This window comes from Macaca fascicularis, chromosome 10 (genome assembly GCF_037993035.2).
Source record: "Macaca fascicularis isolate 582-1 chromosome 10, T2T-MFA8v1.1".
NCBI classification, from domain to species: Eukaryota; Metazoa; Chordata; class Mammalia; order Primates; family Cercopithecidae; genus Macaca; species Macaca fascicularis.
In genome coordinates, this window is record NC_088384.1 from 66,981,752 (window position 1) to 67,000,309 (window position 18,558).

The 18,558-nt window shown below is 41.5% G+C and overlaps 1 protein-coding gene and 1 long non-coding RNA gene across 4 annotated transcripts in view; one reads left to right on the top strand and one right to left on the bottom strand.

Moving 5' to 3' along the window:
• The window catches only part of CFAP61 (cilia and flagella associated protein 61), a 293,282-nt gene that overhangs the window by 20,918 nt on the left and 253,806 nt on the right, over nucleotides 1–18,558 (bottom strand). The window lies entirely within an intron of this gene.
• LOC141407888 (uncharacterized) lies at nucleotides 59–10,076 on the top strand. The gene is made up of 4 exons (XR_012419097.1): nucleotides 59–164; nucleotides 7,176–7,558; nucleotides 7,726–7,841; nucleotides 8,876–10,076. It is a non-coding gene; the product is annotated as an uncharacterized lncRNA (long non-coding RNA).

The window sequence follows — 18,558 nt, forward strand, 5'->3', positions numbered from 1 at the left end:
TCCATCCATCCATCCTAACAGGTCTAGTGAGGCCTTCCTAAACCCTGTTTCCTTATTTCCAGTGGCTGCTTTCCTCTGGTCCTCTTCCTCTGCTGCATCACTCCACCCTTCAGTGAACATCCCTTCCTTCCCTGTGCTTCCATGTAGACTCTTCTCTGTCCCAGGTGTGTTCAGAGCTTCTGACATTAACGGTTGCAAAATGGCAGGGAAGGAGAAGACCTAGGGTTCAATTCTTTGCCATGAATAGAATATGGCCCTCACGCCTGTGTCAAACATGTGACGGGCACTGAGGGTACCACGGTGAGAGAAAGCCCCTGCCCCCAGAAATGCACACATGGTGGGTGGGGGTGGGGAATATCAGAGCGCACATGGTAGGTGGGGGTGGGGAATGTCAGAGCTGCTTATGATGGCCTGGCATGGCAGGGCTGCAGAGGGGTGCACGCTGGGGAGGTGGAGGCTGGAGTGGGCTTGGCGAGGCCTGGCACTGTGGCCTTCTTGAGCTCTTTGTCTTCTTTGTCCTCTCAGCAGCTTTATCCCTAGGCTACCTCTTGGGCTAGTGTTTGCCAAACTTCAATCACTTGGGAATCAATCGTTTTCTGTGTCACTACATTACTGAATACTTCCAAATTTTCTTTAAAAATTTTTGTTTAGAGACACCGTTTTACTTTGTCACCCAGGCTGGAATACAGTGGCACAATCATAGTTCACTGCAGCCTCAAACTCCTGGGCTTAAGTGATCCTCCCGCCTCAGCCTCTCAAACAGCTGGGACTATAGGTGCACACCATCACACCCGGCTAATTTTCTATTTGGTTTCTTTTAGAAACGGGCTTTGCCATGTTGCCCAGGTTGGTCTCAAACTCCTAGCCTCAAGTAATCCTCCCAAGTAGCTAGGATTACAGGCATGAGCCACCAGGCCTGGCCCAAAATTTTCTTTACATTGATTTGTCTTTAAAAAAAACCTGAAATAATTACTTTTGTCTTGTCCTAAGTAATGATATCTATGAAATCACAGGTTTGACGTGCTTGTTATGTTTTATTCTAATTCCTGCCAGAACGAATCCATCATTAGTAAGATGTGGCTGTGCTGCCTGAGCTATCCTGCTGGTAGTAAGCACCTGGTGGGTGCTTACTACACCCTGGGAGGCATCCTGTTCTATTACAGCTTCATGCTGGAGACACACTTAGATTCATCTGGGGATGCAAACCCACAGACTCTGTTACACGCAATTTCTGTGCATTATCTCATTTCATCCTAATTCTAATCCTAGAAAGTGGGACATGTTGGCCCATTTTACAGATGAAGACATAGATTCAGAGAGCTTAAATGAGTTGCCCAAGGTCACAGAGTTAATAAGTGGCTGAACTAGGTCCTACCCATAGTTCTGTGTGACCCATGCTCTGAACAACTGTGCAACCAAATCCCATTTCCTTATGCTTTTTCCTGAGTCTCTCTAGCAACTCTCTTAATCACCCCAGTTTCCCAAGCATCCCCTACATTAGCTAGGATGAGATATGATTGAAATTACAGAAAGTTTCAAAGTAACTGTGACTTTCAAAAGGCAGAAGTGTATTTTTTCATGTAAAGAAGGTCTAGATGGGGAGTTTAGGGCTGCCAGGGTGGTTCCATGGACATCAGAGCACAGTACATTCACAGGGGCCTTGGCCTCATGATTCAAAATGGCTGCTGAGCTCCAGCCATCACATGGTTCTGGGATGAAGTATGGGAAAAAAAGGACTCATCTCCTTTCTTCTAAGGAGAGTTCCTGGAAGTTTCACAAAGCACTTCCATTTATATCTTATTGGCCAATGGTTGGTCATATGACTTTCTTGGTTGCATGGGAGGCTGAGAACCAGTCATTTATTTTAGATATGATGTACTTCCCTATAAATCAGAATTCTGTTCCTGAAGGGGAGAGAATGGATGTTTTATCAGCTGTGATACCCCAAAGACTCTACAGCCTCTATTTTTAACAAAAATCTTTTCTTAAATTTATGAAAATTGGGAGATGTTTTTGGTTGAAGTTTACAGAACTAGAACATGTTTCTCACTCTAGACTCCAACTACTCCAAAACTGAACACTCTGGGGAAAAAAAATCCACAGAATATTTTCCACAGGCGACTTCTACCTCCAAGCCAGTGGGAAAGTCCCGGTGTCCTCAGAGTCCTACATGTTCCCGTCTGGCCCGACCTGGCTTAACCGCAGAGAACAGGCACAATTTGCATTCACACTGTCAGGTAGGGTTATGACCATTTATTCTACTCATGAAAGAATGTAAATGCAGGCATTTCAGTACAATTTTCAAAAATAAGAATAGGAACAAGTATTTCTAGTTATTCCTGGGTTTGCTTGGAAGTGAGACCCCATGACACGAGCAGACACAACCCTGATGCCCTGCAACAAAAAATCCTGAAGACCGAAATGGAAATCTGACTGAAGAGTTCCTTGGGTTCAGCCTGAGTTTGCAAGAATCTGTATCCAGTCAATTTTTTGATTGCTTTGAGGCAGATCTAGAAAGGTAAGATTAATGATTTTGAAAGCAAAACCAACTAGTTATTTGATGGCCAGTTGTAATTGTCACACGCTCTGATCTATACAACAGAAAATTCAGCAGCCTCGAAATATAATTTGGCTGTGGTTTCCTTGTCACAACGCAGAGCTGGCCTCAGATGTTTCCTGCTCTACAGAAAAATGGCTTACAATTCATTGGCACTAAGACTGAAATTCTAATCTTCAGCAGAAATCAGCTGTTTTCTGACTGGCTTGTAAAAATCCTCTTTCTTAATGCTACAGAGCAGTGTTTTGCCAAAGATCCTGGTTTACCTGGGAATTCAGAAGCTAACATTGCGGCCACATGCAGCGGCTTATGCCTGTAATGCCAGCACTTTGGGAGACCGAGGCAGGCAGATCACTGGAGGTCAGGAGTTCAAGACCAGCCTGGCCAACATGGCGAAACCCCGTCTCTACAAAAAATATAAAAATTAGCAGGGCGTGGTGGTGCATGCCTGAAGTCCTAGCTACTTGGGAGGCTGAGGCAGGAGAATTGCTTGAATCCGGGAGGCAGAGGTTGCAGTGAGCTGAGATTATGCCACTGCTCTCTAGCCTGGGCGACAGAGCAAGACTTTGTTTGTTTAATTTAAAAAAAAAAAAAAAGAAGAAGCTAACATTGCTTAACACTGGGTGCCTCCCACACCCTGGGCTCCCTTGCCTGGCAGCACTGGTGCTGGGAGGCACTGCTTTGCAAGGCTTTCTCTGCTCCAAATGCATGGTTTGCCTCTGCTGGAGGCCACTGGGACCGGCATGATGTGTGTTGTCTGTGAGCTGAACACCCAGAGCTGTCTCAGAGGGAAATCCTGACTAGCCCACAGGCCCCACGACCTCCCCTGCTGAGGGAAGGAGGCTGTGCTCTCTTGCAAGCACAAGTTTTCCTTTAGGTCCTTTGGTGTCTATAAGAACATGGAATCTGACCTTCTGTGCCTTCATCAGGTCACATTTGCTCCGGACAGGACCAGAAATTCCCTGCCACCCTTGCACCCAGAGTCTTAGTTTTCAGAAAGTTGAAGAATTACCTGAAGGATCTATCTGCTGTCCATTTGTTTTTCTGAATCCCAGATACTCAGCCCAGGAACAGCTTAGAAGATGGAATATATTAATTCATGAATTACGAATCTAGCCAGTGCTAACACTTCTCTCCTTGCTCTGATCTCTAAGGAGTGGGAAGCCACACGTGTGGGCTGAGTTGGTGATCCATTCTCAGGATGCAAGTTGACTAAACAAAGACTGATGCTTGCGTTGGTGGTCTCTCCATCTCAACTCAGATTCGTGTTGCTGACCCGGCCTCAGTTTCCCATTTACTGTCCTTTTTCTTTTTACCCCAGCTCTGCTGCTTGTCAGCTTGTGCAATCTAGAGCTAGTTAGCTTTAGTTTCTCTCAGCCTCAGTCTTCTTAGCTGTAAAATGGGGATAATGATGGCCCTTCATTGCAAGAGTTACTATCAGAATTCAAGGAGACACTCCAGGTAAAAGATTTGGCATTATGCCTGGCACAGGGGAGAGGCTCCATATCAATAATTATTACTGTTATTGTTCTTAATCATCCTATTGCATGTATTTGTGTAGGCTGCCTCAAATCCTTTCTGGTGTGAATCAGAAACTAAAATACGAAAATACTTTTTTGTTTGCTGCTTAATTCAAAGAAAGTCTTTCTTTGGCATAACTGCAGTTTTTCTCCTCAGGGAATGCTTTTCCTCCATTCAAAAGTACTGCATAAACTAATTTGCCTGCCATTTTATACAGCAGTAAAGGTAAGAGGACATCGTAACTAGCCTTCATGAAGTTTTGTCTTTCACTGAAGAATTATGCGGAAATAGGCCAGGTACGGTGGCTCATGCCTGTAATCCCAGTGCTGTGGGAAGCTGAAGTGGGAGGATTGAGGACAGGAGCTTGAGATCAGTCTGGGCAACATAGTGAGACCCTTGTCTCTACAAAAATTAAAAAATAAAAATTAGCTGGGCGTGGTGGTACATGCCTGTAGTCCTAGCTATTTGGGAGGCAGAGGCAGGAGGATCACTTGAGCCCAGGAGTTTGAGGCTGTAGTGAGATATGTTCATGCCACAGAACTTAAGCCTGGGCAGCAGAGTGAGACCTTTTTTAATTTAAAAAAGAATTCTGTGGAAACCAATAAAAATTGCATGGAAATTGTTAAACTGAGGCCTTACTTTTTTTGTGTCTGAATTGATGAAAATTAAATACAAACTGTCCAAATGGAGTTATTTCTTTGCTGTTTTGCCTGCTTACTATGTTGGGTGAGCCAAGTAAATCAAAACAGTTAAACCAGTTGTTCACTGAACACATTCAGATGGCAGATGGGAGAAGTGGCCCCGGAATTAAGGCCCAGGCATTCTAAAGCCCAAGCAGACTGAATTTTCTTCTGACCTGTCTGACTTTTGGTCTTACTTGCCAGAGCAAAACAGTTTTCTTGTAGAAATAGCATCATGTTTATACACTTAAGAATTTTGTTTCTATTTAAGTTTACCCTGAAAGCATAGCCGTGGGTCATTCACACACTTTGCCATGGTGGGAAGCTGGGTTTGGCAGTGCCTTACAGCAGTGTCTGCTGTCAGGGTACAGGACTGAGACTTAATGCTCCACCTCTTCCCTTTTATTCCATCTACAGTATTTATTTGCACATTGCTGGTTTCTTAGGGGCTGCACTAATTGAATTTGCACAATAAATCTAGTGCCCTGGAAGTTGGCCAGCTATTTACATTGATTTGTTATATAAGTTCAGCACTAATAGTATGAGGCAAGGTTAGCATTTAATTCTGCAGAAAAGGGGAAGCTCTTAGTGCTTCAGCTTCCCTTCCTGTGCCTGTCTGCTCTCATTCTGCTTCTCTCTTCATAGAGAGCACAACCATTTTCCTTTAATTAGGCTGCAGAGAGCCCAGGCCAGCATTAGGCCAGGCGGCGGCCACTCAGCCTCACTCACAGTCATGCCCATTTCCTATCTATTTTCTGTAGGAAAAGAAAAAAAAAAAGGTGTGTATGTGCACATATAAACCCCCATGAGTCAGGGGGACAAAGGAGCCAGGAGGAATGACCTTTTGTGAGGCTGAGGCTGCAAGAACTAGAAAATCCCACAGAGCAAGATATTTCACTCCCTTATTATTCCTTTGGTTAAAGTAATGGCTCTTTAAATTCTGAAGAAGTGCTTAGTAGAAATATCATTGACCAGGACAGAACAGACACACCATGTTTGAAATGTGTTTAAAATAATTTTAAAAATAATTAATGAATACATGTTAAAAATAATTCTCTTTCAGAAAATAGGCTTTTCTAATTAATGTGTTCCTTTTTTTCCCTAAAGCTTTTACATAGAGAATAAGAAACTACAAACTGTTACTTCGCTTTTTTTCTTTTCTTTTTTTTTTTTTGGTCACTCTTAGGATTTCAGGGTTGTGGTTTCCAAAAATCAAGCATGAAAATTTAACTAACATATTCCTAGTTCATATCTCACCAAAACACAGTAATGAGGGTAATGGATTACAACCCACAGAATAGTACAGGAATCCATAAGTCCACACCGATAAAAATGAATGAATGAGTAAATAAATGGAGGAGAAGGGACAATTCTTCCTTACAGTAGGATGCTAAGTAATAAATATATAAGAATTGTGGAAATAGAAAAATCACCATTTGGTAAACAGTGCAGTAATAGTTATTTCAGCCAAGAATTGTCCATGGAGTCTAAAATTAGTGGAGAAAGTTATGAGACATAAGGTATTTATATAGTCTCAAAGTATCACTAATTAGTTATGAAGGTAAGAATACGTGTATAAATCGTCTCAAAGTAGTACCTTTCCAGGGGAAAACCCTGCAGCCTGCGTTCTAACCAAGTGATCACAGTTAACAAAACTGCCGGGATCCAGCTCACCAGCTGGTGAAGGACACCTCGCTCTGAGACAGGGCGTTCTCTTGAATTCCTCACAAGGTATCAGAGTCCCATTTTTTTTGGAGCTGGGAGGGATGAGAGATGACAGATTTTGGTGACCTTCTTGTTCTACAGGTAGGAAAACAGAGGCCCACAGCTGTACCTGCTGAAGCCCCCATGGTCTGGTCCAGGAGCCATGAGCCGCCAGTGGCTTCTGAGCACGTAAAATGTGGCTAGTCTGGGCCGGGTGCGGTGGCTCACACCTGTTAATACCAGCACTCTGGGTGACCGAGGCAGGCGGATCATTAAGGTCAGGAGTTCGAGACCAGCCTGGGCAACATGGCGAAACCCTGTCTCTACAAAAAAATACAAAAATTAGCTGAGTGGGGTGTCACACGCCTGTAATCCCAGCTACCCAGGAGACTGAGGTGGGCGGATCACTGGAGCCCGGGAGGCAGAGGTTGCAGTGAGCTGAGATCGCACCATGCACTCCAGTCTGGGTGACAGAGTGAGACCCTGTCACAAAACAAACAACAAAAGTGGCTAGCCTGAATTGAGATGTCCCTCCTGTATAAAATATACACTGAATTTTGAAGAGAATGCAACAAAAATGGAAAATAGCTTATTACTGTTTTTGTATTGACTAAGTGTTGAAATGACAAAAGTTTTGGATATACTGGGTTAAACAGATTATGACATTAATTTTCTCTGTTTCTTTTTATGTTTTTCATGTGACCACTAAAAAGGGTAAAATTTTGTATGTGGCTCCTGTTACATTTCCACTGGACATCACTGGTCTAGATAGAAAGGTGAAGAAAGTGAGTTTGTTGAATGCCTCCTGTGAGCATCATTTCAAATGCAAGGATGAACGTGCAGTGCGCCCAGCATCCAGAGGTGCTCAGACAGCAAGAGACGACAGACATGTAAAGAGAACCACACTACTGTACAATACTGGGGGATGGCTGCACTACAGCAGGCAGGAGCTCTGCCATCACTCACAGGCGCTGTGCACGGAGGCACGGGGAGGATCTACTGAAGCACTGGAGAAGGAGTCGGTGTTTGCCAGGGGTATTTCAGGCCCGGGAAAGCGTGGAGGCACAAAGCAGGCAGGGCCTGCTGGGAACGACAGGTAGTTTGACTGCTCTAGCGTCCAGTCAGACGCAAGGTGGGGGGCAGTGGGCGGGGCCAGACTCTAAATGCTTGTGTATGGGGCTTGGACTTTATCTCCCATGTGATGGAAAGCCATGGGAAGGCTTTACACAAGTGAGTGCTGTGGACATCCTATTTATGTTTCAGAACAGGTGCGCTGGAAGCCGTGTTGAGGCTACACTGGACAGGGTATGGCCGGAAGCAAAGGGGCCCTGCTAAATGCAGCTGCAATGGCAGCAGATGACTGGAGACACATTTAGGAGGTGAGGGGGAAGCAAGTGAGGGGAAAAGGTCTGCGGATATTCCCAGGTCCTGGCTCAGAGGCGCAGGAAAGCAGGAGCACAGGACAGAGAAGTGAACAGGGGCAAATGGCAAGGAATGAGTCCATTCTTTTTAAAAGTGAAGTAGAGACAGAAGTGCCTGCCTGTAGAAGTCCAAAGTGGGAATGTCCAGTTGGCCAGACTGACCCTAGCACAGACGGAGCTGGACAAGAGCCCCAAGAGACAGGTTTGGTTCAAGGAAGAGATGATAAGACAGTTGATGGCAATCCCAGGGAAATCTCAGTATTTCCTGAGGGGGGTGGGATCAGGGGAGCAGTGGGAGACACTTGAGTAAAGTGTCAGCAGAAGAAGTGACAAGGAACACAGGAGAGGGATCAAAAGGTTGATTCCTACCAGCCAAAAATCACCAGGAACCTGGCATGTAAACAAAGTCAGGTTTATTCAGCTGACTGCAGTAGGAAGAGCAAGGTCCCAAGGGATGTCTTGATAAGAAGGAGCTGAGAGGATCTTGAGACAGGATTTGGGCTGGTGCCCAACCTCCACACCCTGACAACGCTTGTTAGCGCCTATATTTCAGAGAACAGCCATCCTATTGGGTATGAGGTGACATCTCATTCCGATTTTGATTTGCATTTCCCCGTTAAGTAGTCATGTCTGACACCTTTTCATGTACTTCCCAGCCATCTATATGTCTTCTTTGAAAAATTGTCTATTTGGGTCTTTGGCCCATTTTTAATTGGGTTATTTATTTATTTTTTCTATTGAGTTATATGAGTTCATTATATATTTTGGATATTAACCCCCATTAGAAATATGGTTTGCAAATACTTCCTCTCATTTCATAGGTTGCCTTTTTTTTTTTTTTGAAATTGTTTCCTTTGTTGTGCAGAAGCTTTTTGTTCGATGCAGACCCACTTGCTTATTTCTGCTTTTGTTGCTTGTGCTTTTGGTTTCATATCACAAAAGTCAAGGCCAAGGCCAATGTCAAGGAGCTTTTCCTCTCTGTCTTCTTCTAGGAGTTTGGCCTTGTTAAGTTTGAGAGTCAAGTAAGCAGCTGAAAATACCAGAGCTTAGAAGCAAGTCTTGCACACACTGCCTCTAAAATACATCTGAAATCTGACCATCCAAACTACCATCTCTCACCTGGGATATGGCTGTGGTTCCCTTACAGCTCCATTCCCCATACAGCAGCTATGGGGAATGTTTAAAACATGAATTGGCATATTGCTGCCCTTCATGCTTCGAAACAAGGATCCCAAGTCCAAACCTCCACTTACAGGATCTACATGATCCAGCTCTTCGAACCTTCTCTCCCTCTGCTACAGACACGCTGGGCTTCTTTATTCCTCAAACATCCTATAGTTAGTTACTTATCAAAGCGAAGCAGCACTGAAACCGGCCTGCATGACCACAGCTGGGGCTTCAGCATGGATTCTGACTGGAGAGAAGGGCAGTGCCTGAAAGCAAGGGGTGTTGACGCCCAAGACTGTGGGTGCTCACTGGGGGCAGATAAGCGCTGACATCATTATGAGTGACCACCCGGCAATTCATGTTACTCATAGATATGATCTACTGGGAAGAAAGATTTGTAAGAAATCCTGCGATAGGGACTTTGAGGGACTTCAAATGCCTCCTGTTTCTTCTACCTTTTTTTTTTTTTTGAGACAGGATCTTGCTCTGTTGCCCAGGCTGGAGTGCATTTCTTTTTTCCCAGGAAATTACCTTCTCTAGGATTGGGCAGATAGCTCCACTTCCTCTTGGGGAAGGTCTTGATTATGTCGTAACATAAACATAACTAAAATAATGTTTCTCTTACCCAAGGCTGAAGGTAATGGCAGTCCAAAGATATGACAGTCCAAACATGTGACTTTAGCCCAAAGAGAGTCTCTTAAAATCAAAATGAGAGTTCATGCCAGCCATTTTGGAAACATTACATAATGTGAGTTACATTTATGTTTTTTAGAGACATTTCAGTTTAATTTTTCTGAGAGAAGAAAGATAATAAGAAGGTACATTAATGTTCCCTGACCCTAATTCATGAAATATGCACTGGCCTTCAAAGTCCCTGATTTAGTTTCTCTTTAAAAAATTACTTGTTCATTGTCTCTTTCCCATAAAAGGCAAGAAGAGGACAAGGGTGGGCACTATCTCCACTACTATTTAATATTGTACATGTAATTATAGGCAATTCAATAAAATAAGAAAAATAAATAGAAAGTAGAAGTATTGGAGAAGAAAAAAAAGGTGCTGTTACTGCAACTGATAATCATCTGTCAAAGAAATTCCAAGATAATCTAATAAAATATGCTTAAACAAAAAGAGACTTCAACACAAGAGCAACATACAAAACCAACATCTTTCCCAACTACCAATATTTTTTAAAAATCAGAAAATGTAATGAAACAACAAGATTCCATCTACAGCAGCAACAAAACTATAAAAAATACTAAAATAAACCTGAATATAAATGTGCAAGCTCTATGAAAAAAAACCTATCAGAGTTCACGGAAGAAAATTTAAAAAGACCTGAATGGTAATATTCCATTGTATAAATGTACCCCAAATTAACCTGTAACTTCAATTCAGACTCAGTTAAAATTCTAAAAATAATTTTTATAAAGTTGGACATGATAATACATTCAGAAAAGTATAAGAATAGCTAGAAGTCTACACATTAAAGATATCAAGTCAACTTATAATGTCTCCATCACTACAACAGCATGGAAGAGTACAGAAACAGACAAAATGGAGCAAAGAAACAGGGTAGTAAATTCAGAAACTGAACTATCTGTAGAAAAGATTTTGGCTCAGTGTACGATAATGGTAGTATTTCAATTACGTAGGAAAAAACATGAATTACTTAGAAAGAGTTGTTGGGAAAATTATCTCTACATTTGGAAAAGTAAAATTAAATTCTTGTATTCCACTGCACACAAGCACACACATAGTTTTCCAGATGAATTAAAGATGTCAATGTAAAACAAAGCTATGAAAGTGATAGAAAATAGGAGCATATTTTACAATTTCCAGGTGGAGAAATTTTCCTAAGTAGGAGACAGAATTCAAAAAGAATAATTTTGTTATTCTTGTTAGAGAAGTTTTGATTATGTAAAAATTCAAACCTTTATATAAAAAAATATCAAAAACAAATGATAAAAGTGAATAAAAAGACAAGCCACAAATTGGGAGAAAATCTTTGCAGAACACATATCCAATAAAAGAACAGTAAACAAAATACACAAAGAGCTCTTAAAACTCAACAGTAGGAAAACAAACATCCCAATTTAAAAATGAGCAAAGGAGCTGGACACGTCACCAAAGAAGACATAGAGATAGCAAGCAAGCATTTGAGCTGGGCATGACAGAATGATCCTGTAATCCTAGCCACACAGGAGGATGGCTTGAGCCCAGGAGTTTGAGACCAGCATGGACAACATAGTGAGACCCGTTAAAAATATATATACATTTTAAATGCATTGATCCCAAATTGGTCAATATGGTAAGTCACTAGGGAATTTCAAATTAAAAACAATGATGGGTATGGCTAAAATCTAAAACATTAACAACACTAAATGCTGACATGGATGTGGAACAACAGAAACTCTCATTCATTGCTGGTGAAAATGCAAAATGGTATAGCTACTTTGGCAGACAGTTTGGTGGGTTCTTACAAAAACTAAACACTCTTACCACATCATCCCAAATTGTGTTCCTTGGTAGAGTCCCAAAAGAGTTGAAAACTTATGTCCACACAAAAACTTGTACATGTTATAGCAGTTTTATTCATAATTGCCAAAACTTGGAACCACCAACATATATTTTAGTAGGTGAACAGATAAATAAACTGTGGTACATCCAGACAATGGAATATTATTCAGTGCCAAAAAGACATGGAGGAACCTTAAAAGCATATTACTAAGTGAAAAAAGCCAGTCCAAAAGGACTACATACTGTATGATTCCAACATATGATATTCTGGGAAATGGTAAAACTATGGAGACAGTAATTAAAAAGAAGCTTGTAGGGGAGGCAGGAGGAAGGCACCAGCAGGCATAGCACAGAGGATTTCCAGTGGGAAGCCATTCTGTTTCACATTGTAATGGTGGGTACATGTCAGTATACATTTGTCAAGATTAACAGAATGTCCAACATCAAGAATGAACCCTAATGTAAACTATGAACTTTAGTTAATAATAATGTATCAATATTGTTTCATCAGTTCTATCAAATGTACCACACTAAAGATGTAAATAATAGTAGAAACTGTGTAAGTGGCTGGGGGTGGAGGAGGGTACATGGGAGCTCTGTACTTTCTTCTTACAGAGAGGAGGTCTTGCTATGTTGCCCAGGCTGGTCTCAAACTCCTGGCCTTAAAGGAACTCTTTATTTTCTGATCATTTTCTTCTGTAAACCTAGAACTGCCCTAAAAATATCTATTTGTTTTAAAAACAGGCTGTAAAATATTTGCAATGTACATAATAAGGATTACTAGTCTTTAAAAAGAATAAATTCTGATAAATAAAAAAGAAACAGGCAAACTAATTAAAATGGGCAAAGAATAACACGTAATTCACAGAAGAATAAATACAAATGACTAATAAACCTATGAAAAGATTCAAAGGACACTGAAAGAAATGCAAATTGAAAGTACAATGAGAGATACACTTTTTACTCTTTCTTCGTCTTGCAGATAGACAATAAAACATGAAATACATCCAGTGTTCATGAGGATGGGGAGAAACAAGCCCTCTTCTATCCTGCTAGTGGGAATAACTTTTTTTGAAGATAATTAAAAATAATATCTTGATCAAAATTTAAATGTATATACCCACTGATCCGGACATCCCATTCACGCACACAGAGATATATGTTCAGTGGAAACATTACATACAATGCCAGGACAAAATTGAAAATAACCTTAGTAGAAAAATCATTAAGCAAATTGGGATTTAGCTATTCCACGAAAGATAAAAAAGCCATTAAAAAGAGTGAGAACGATGTGTACTGACATGGAAAGAACTTTATATTTATACATATTCTTAAGTGAAAAAACTAGAAGAAAACATGTACAGTATAATCCCATTTGAGAAACACATATTCACAAACTAAGACTGCAGTCAGTGTTGGCCAGAGGAGTGGGACTGAGAGGAGGGAGAAAAGCTCAGTTGGGTGGTGGTAATTTCTTTTTTTTTAACTGCCATGTACAATTTTCTATCTTTCCTACTTAATTTTAAGCTCTGTGAAGGAAGAGAGCACGTCTCAATGGCTGTGTTTCAAGTACGCGGCACACTGATGTTCAACAAAAATACATTGAATGCGTAAGAATTGAGAATATTAAAACAACTTTAATGGAAATAATCAAGGATATGCCAAAAAGATATATCATCAAGAAGGTTTATTGCAGGGTTAATTATGAAAACAAAAAGTTAAGAGCAACCCAGTTAATTAAGTAAGGCACGCTGGTATGGTAGAACTCTATCCAGTTGTTAAAAAATAATGCCATTAAAATAGAATCTCAAGAAACGGGAACATGTTCAGAATATGCTGAGAAGCTAAAATAGCAAGCTGCAAATCAGCATGTGAAATATTGTTTATGTATACATTTTATATTTAGAGAAAAATTTGAAAGGACATACACCAAAAAATTAACAATGTTCACCTCTGAGTGATTGCTTCCGGGTAACTGGTTTCTTTGCAATTCTCTCTTTCATACCCTGCCGCCCAGATCCCCCGTATTGGGCTCCGCAATGATCATGTACTACTTTTAAAAATAGAAAACAAGTCTTTATTTTTAAAAATCTCTAGAAATTTAGCTCTGCAGTTTAGATTTTTATATGGCTTCTTTCTAGGGGCCTTTAGATGCAGCCCTCGGCTTTTGGATACTGGCTCTGTGCATTCCATTCGTTATTAATACAACTTGTCTGTTTACATCTTAGCCATCGATACTCTTCAACTTCTGTCTATCTGTTGAACTGAGACTTTCACTTGCTAAAACTAATAAAGAACATTCTGAGCAATCATATATTAACTCTTTGGGAAGAGAATTCTCTTTTTTAAGAGATGGGTCTATTATTTGCTTTCTGGGCATTTGAATTCCATACTTGTTTTTAGGAACAAATTGTGTTTGAAGGTAGGGGACTGTGTGTATTTCTTACTCTCTTTTGAGCTCCTGAAAATTTAGGGTTGTTTGTTGTCCTTTTTTAGAAAAATCGAAGACGAAGGCTGAATAACTTCTGCAGTTCCTTTCACGCCTATGCTGAATGAGCTCCATTTATTCCATGGGGCCCTCTTTAAAAGTATACTGGCTCAAACCAGAATCCTTGCCTAGCTGAGGCTTCGGCAGGAAGAAGTTGAAGTCGAGTTAGTTCACAGGTATGGGGCTAGGCCCCAGGGCAGCAGCACTTTGTCTAAGAACAGTGATCACAAAGTCAGAGCTGCATAATCTCATCATGAAGGGCCATCTGACATTATTGAAAACAAAGTTATTATTACGATAACTTTAACAGTCTCAAGCCTGGAAACCACTCACAGTCTAATTCAATAAATAAGCTACTTAAGTATAGAAAGTCACAAGGAAGAACAGATTTTGTGTCATATTAGTAAATCTGATTTTCATTAATGCAAGATGAATGTCTTCTATGAAACACTTTCCTATCATATTAATAACATGATAGCAAACAGCATTCACAGGTTGCTAGGCAACACAAGGACCCTCTAATGATCTCCTCTGTTCTCGAGAGGCCACAGAAGGAAGATGCCAGAACTCTGAAGGTAGTTCCCATTTCTCGGCAACTGTTTCTGCTGGAAGACCACCATGGGGCGGGAAGGGAAGGGAGTTAATGATTCCATTTACCATGGCAAATATATACCACTTCCCTCTTTCCTCTTTTGCACTGCCTTACTATGTGGGAGAACAAGAATTGAGAAGAGGGCTTAGATACAGGAGGTCAAGAGTTCTCAGTCCATACCTTCTTTCCTGCACCCAGGTAGGCAACAGGCTGCTGTGAAATCAGGCTAGGAAATGGAGTGGAGGCCTTGAGGTTGTTTGCTGAGCCTCGTTTGTTGGAATCTGCTCAACCCCCTGCCATCCCTCTCTCTTTATGGGAGTAGGCCCCCAGCAGTCATGCTGGGACTTCATGCCAGGGAACAGGGAACGTAATTTGATCCAAGCATTTCAGTTATGGAATAATGTGCAACAACCACTCCAAAACTCAATAGCATAGAGCAACAGCCATTTTATTATGCTCACGATCACTTGGCTCTGCTCCATGATGACAGGGGTATCAGATGGAACAATGAGTGACTGGGAGCCACTCAGATGACTGGGGCTGAAACCATCTGGAAGCTTCTTCACTCACATATCTGGCACCTGGGTTGGGATGACTTGAAGGCTTGGCTCAGCGGGGACACTTTGCTAGAGTGTCCTGTATGGCCTGTCCACGTGGCTTGGGCTTCCTCACAGCATGGCGGTCTGAGGATGGTTAGACTTCTTACATGTCAGGCCAGGAAATTCAGAGGGAATATTCTAGCAAAAAAGTTGGACGCTGCATGGACTTCTACAAGCCAGTCCCAGAAGTCACATGGTCTCATTCTGCCAAACTCTTGGTAAAAGTAAGCAGTCATAAGCTTGCCTAGGTTCAAGGGCAGGGGACATACACCTGACACTCTTTCTGGGAGCAGGGCCAAATGGTTTGCAGTCATAGTTTGAAACTGTCCCACCAAGCCATACCTATCAATCACTCTCCAAGGAAACTGGAGTTGGGACCAAGGTGCATCTGGATAATTTCTATGGGTTTTGGGGCTTGTAACGTAAACATGGGAGCTGTGGGGGAAAGCAGAGGAAGTCAGTCTGCAAGAGAAAGAAGCAGCCACTGCATGGTCTCTCCTCTCCCTGCCTTGTCTGTCCTGCTGTGGTTCCTTCCCCAAACCCAGTCTTATCTCTGCCCTTTGTCCTGTTAGATACAACCATGAATCTTCACAATAGATTTTCCTTTTTACCTTAAATCTATAGCGTTGGTTGATTTCTGTTTCTTGCAACCAGAGTGTTAAGTAATTCAGAGATTATCAGATACTTTTTCAATGATTGTTGATATAAATATGATTACTTATATAAGCTATTATCGCCTATCACCCAGTTTCAACAGTTAATGACTCACAGCCCATGTCATGTCATTGCTAGCTCCTCCTACTCTTCTCCCTCCTGGGTTATTTTGAAGAGAATCACCAGACCCTTCTCATTTATTAACTTTTGGCATTAACACCTTGCTATGATAAAAGAAGTTTTACCTTTTTAAACACAAACCCTCACTTCTCTCTCTCCCAATTTCCCAAATAGTTTGTATCACAGTTTTTTGGTTAAATTTGAATTCTGTGATTACATTATTTTAACAATGCAAATATTAATCACAGGCTTTTCTCGTATAACTTTTACCTTTTCTTGCAATTAATAACTGCCCTATTTTTCTTAGTTTTCAATGTATCTAGTACAATTTTTTTTCAAAATGTTCCAGCAGCTCTGTAAAGCACCCTTCAAAATTATTTTCCATGTAAATATATCAAATAATCCAAGTAATTAATTGTGCCCAGGACCCCTCCCTCCTCTCCTCTCTGGCCCACCTGGCTGTCCTCTTGGCAGCTGGGACTGCTCTGCACTGCCCCTCAGTGCCACAGCCCCTGCCTTACTCCTTCTTAGTTTACAACTTCGGTTGCTTCTCAAAAATAACTCCCTATTATGAGAATTTTAAATTATGTTTAAGTTTGAAATATACCTAAAATGAACTCCCCTCATCCATTACCCAATTAAAACAGTTATCAGCTCATGGGCAGTCTTGGGTCATCTCTAGTTCCTTCTACCATTCTCCCTCCTGGGTTATTTTGAAGCAAGTCTCCAGACATTTCAGTATGTATCTCTAAAAGATAATGGTTCCGTTTTTAAATATATACATATATATCTGAAATACCATCTTTACAGCTAAAAAAATTAATCATAATTCCTTATCATTAACTCTCCAGGTTTCAAATTTCCAATCACCTCATAAATTGCATAGATTTTTGTTTTACAGCTTATCTGAATCAGGATCCAAATAGGTTGATATGTTTTTAAAATCTATTCCAATTCATAGGCCCCGCCCCCCGCCACTGCAAGTTTTATTTCTTGCAGTTTATTTGTTGAGGGAATCAGGCTGTTTGTTACATAGCTTCCCACTCTGAATTTAATATACTGCATCTCTGTGCTTTATATGTTTCACACGTTCATTTATCCTCTCTTTTCTACATATTGGTGGTAGATCAACAGTCCTGGTCAGACTCAGGTTCAGTTTGGCTTGTTTTTCACAGGTGGTGTGTTTTCCCACCAAGGAGTGCATACGGTCTGCCTGTCTCCTTTTCTGTGTCAGCAGCCACTGATGCTCCATACCCATGTCCATGATTCTCTAGGGGTTTCTGGAAAATGATGATATTCTAGTCATACCATTTCTCCTTCATTTATGAGCACTGATAGTCCTATCCCATTGGTTCTTACTTGATGGATGGTAATTGGATTAGTCCATTCTTGCACTGCTATAAAGAAAGACCTGAAACTGGGCAATTTATAAAGAAAAGAGGTTGAATTGGCTCACAGTTGCACAGGCTGTACAGGAAGCATGTCTAGGGAGGCCTCAGGAAACTTTCAGTCATAGTGGAAGGCAAGCAGGTGTGTCTTCCTGGCCAGAACAGGAGGAAGAGAGAAGAAAGGGAGGTGCTATGCACTTTTAAACAAGCACATCTCATGAGAACTCACTAACTACTACAAGAACAGCAAGGGGAAAATCCGCCCCCATGATCCAATCACCTCCCACCAGGCCCCTCTTCCAACAATGGGGATTGCAATTCAACATGAGATTTGGGTGGGAACACAAATCCAAACCATGTCAGTAATAGAATTATTGTTCGGAATTATTTCCTTTCAGAACTTTGAAGACATTGCCTCATTATGTCTTAAGTTCTGAGGCTGCTATTCAAAAATCTGATACCAGTTTGATTCTAGTTCCTTTTTAATTGACCTGCTTTACTCACTGGAAGCTTTTAGAAGCTTCTCATTATTCCTGGAAGATGGGGAGCAATGTAGAACTATGTATTATGGGCAGGCCACTGCTTCATGCTAGGGGAATTCACTCAGCCATGAGGGATAACTTAGGACAGGCTGTATAAAGAATCCAGGTCTTGGGACAGCCAATGGGAGGCAGAGAAAAGGGCTTTGTCTTCTCTGGCCCCTTCCTATCCACAGAGAATTACACCGTGCATTTCTGCACTGCATCATGTGGCCTCTTGGGAGCCAGATCTTATGACCTGTGGTGTAGAATTTTATCCAAGTCCAGAAGTGGAAGGAGGATCCAGAACCACTCAGGGAATCCAGCGAGGCTGAAAGTCTGTGGATACATCCAGTAAGTGACTGATGTTTAAGGAAAGCTTTTTGTCTGCCCAGGATCCCTCCTGACCCCCAAGCATTCTTGCCCCCTGGCCTCAGGGCTGGGACATGGCCTTGCTGATGGTCTAAGTGGGCAGACACATCATGGGAGCCAGACTGTTTGGAGTCCTTCCGCAGGAACTTTTCAAGGTGGCACTAGGCAAGAGAGGGTGCTCTGTCCTCTAAATAGCAAGCTGTAAGATGCATGAGCCTGGGACTCCCCATGATTTCTACCATCAGGGGAGGCCAATCCCA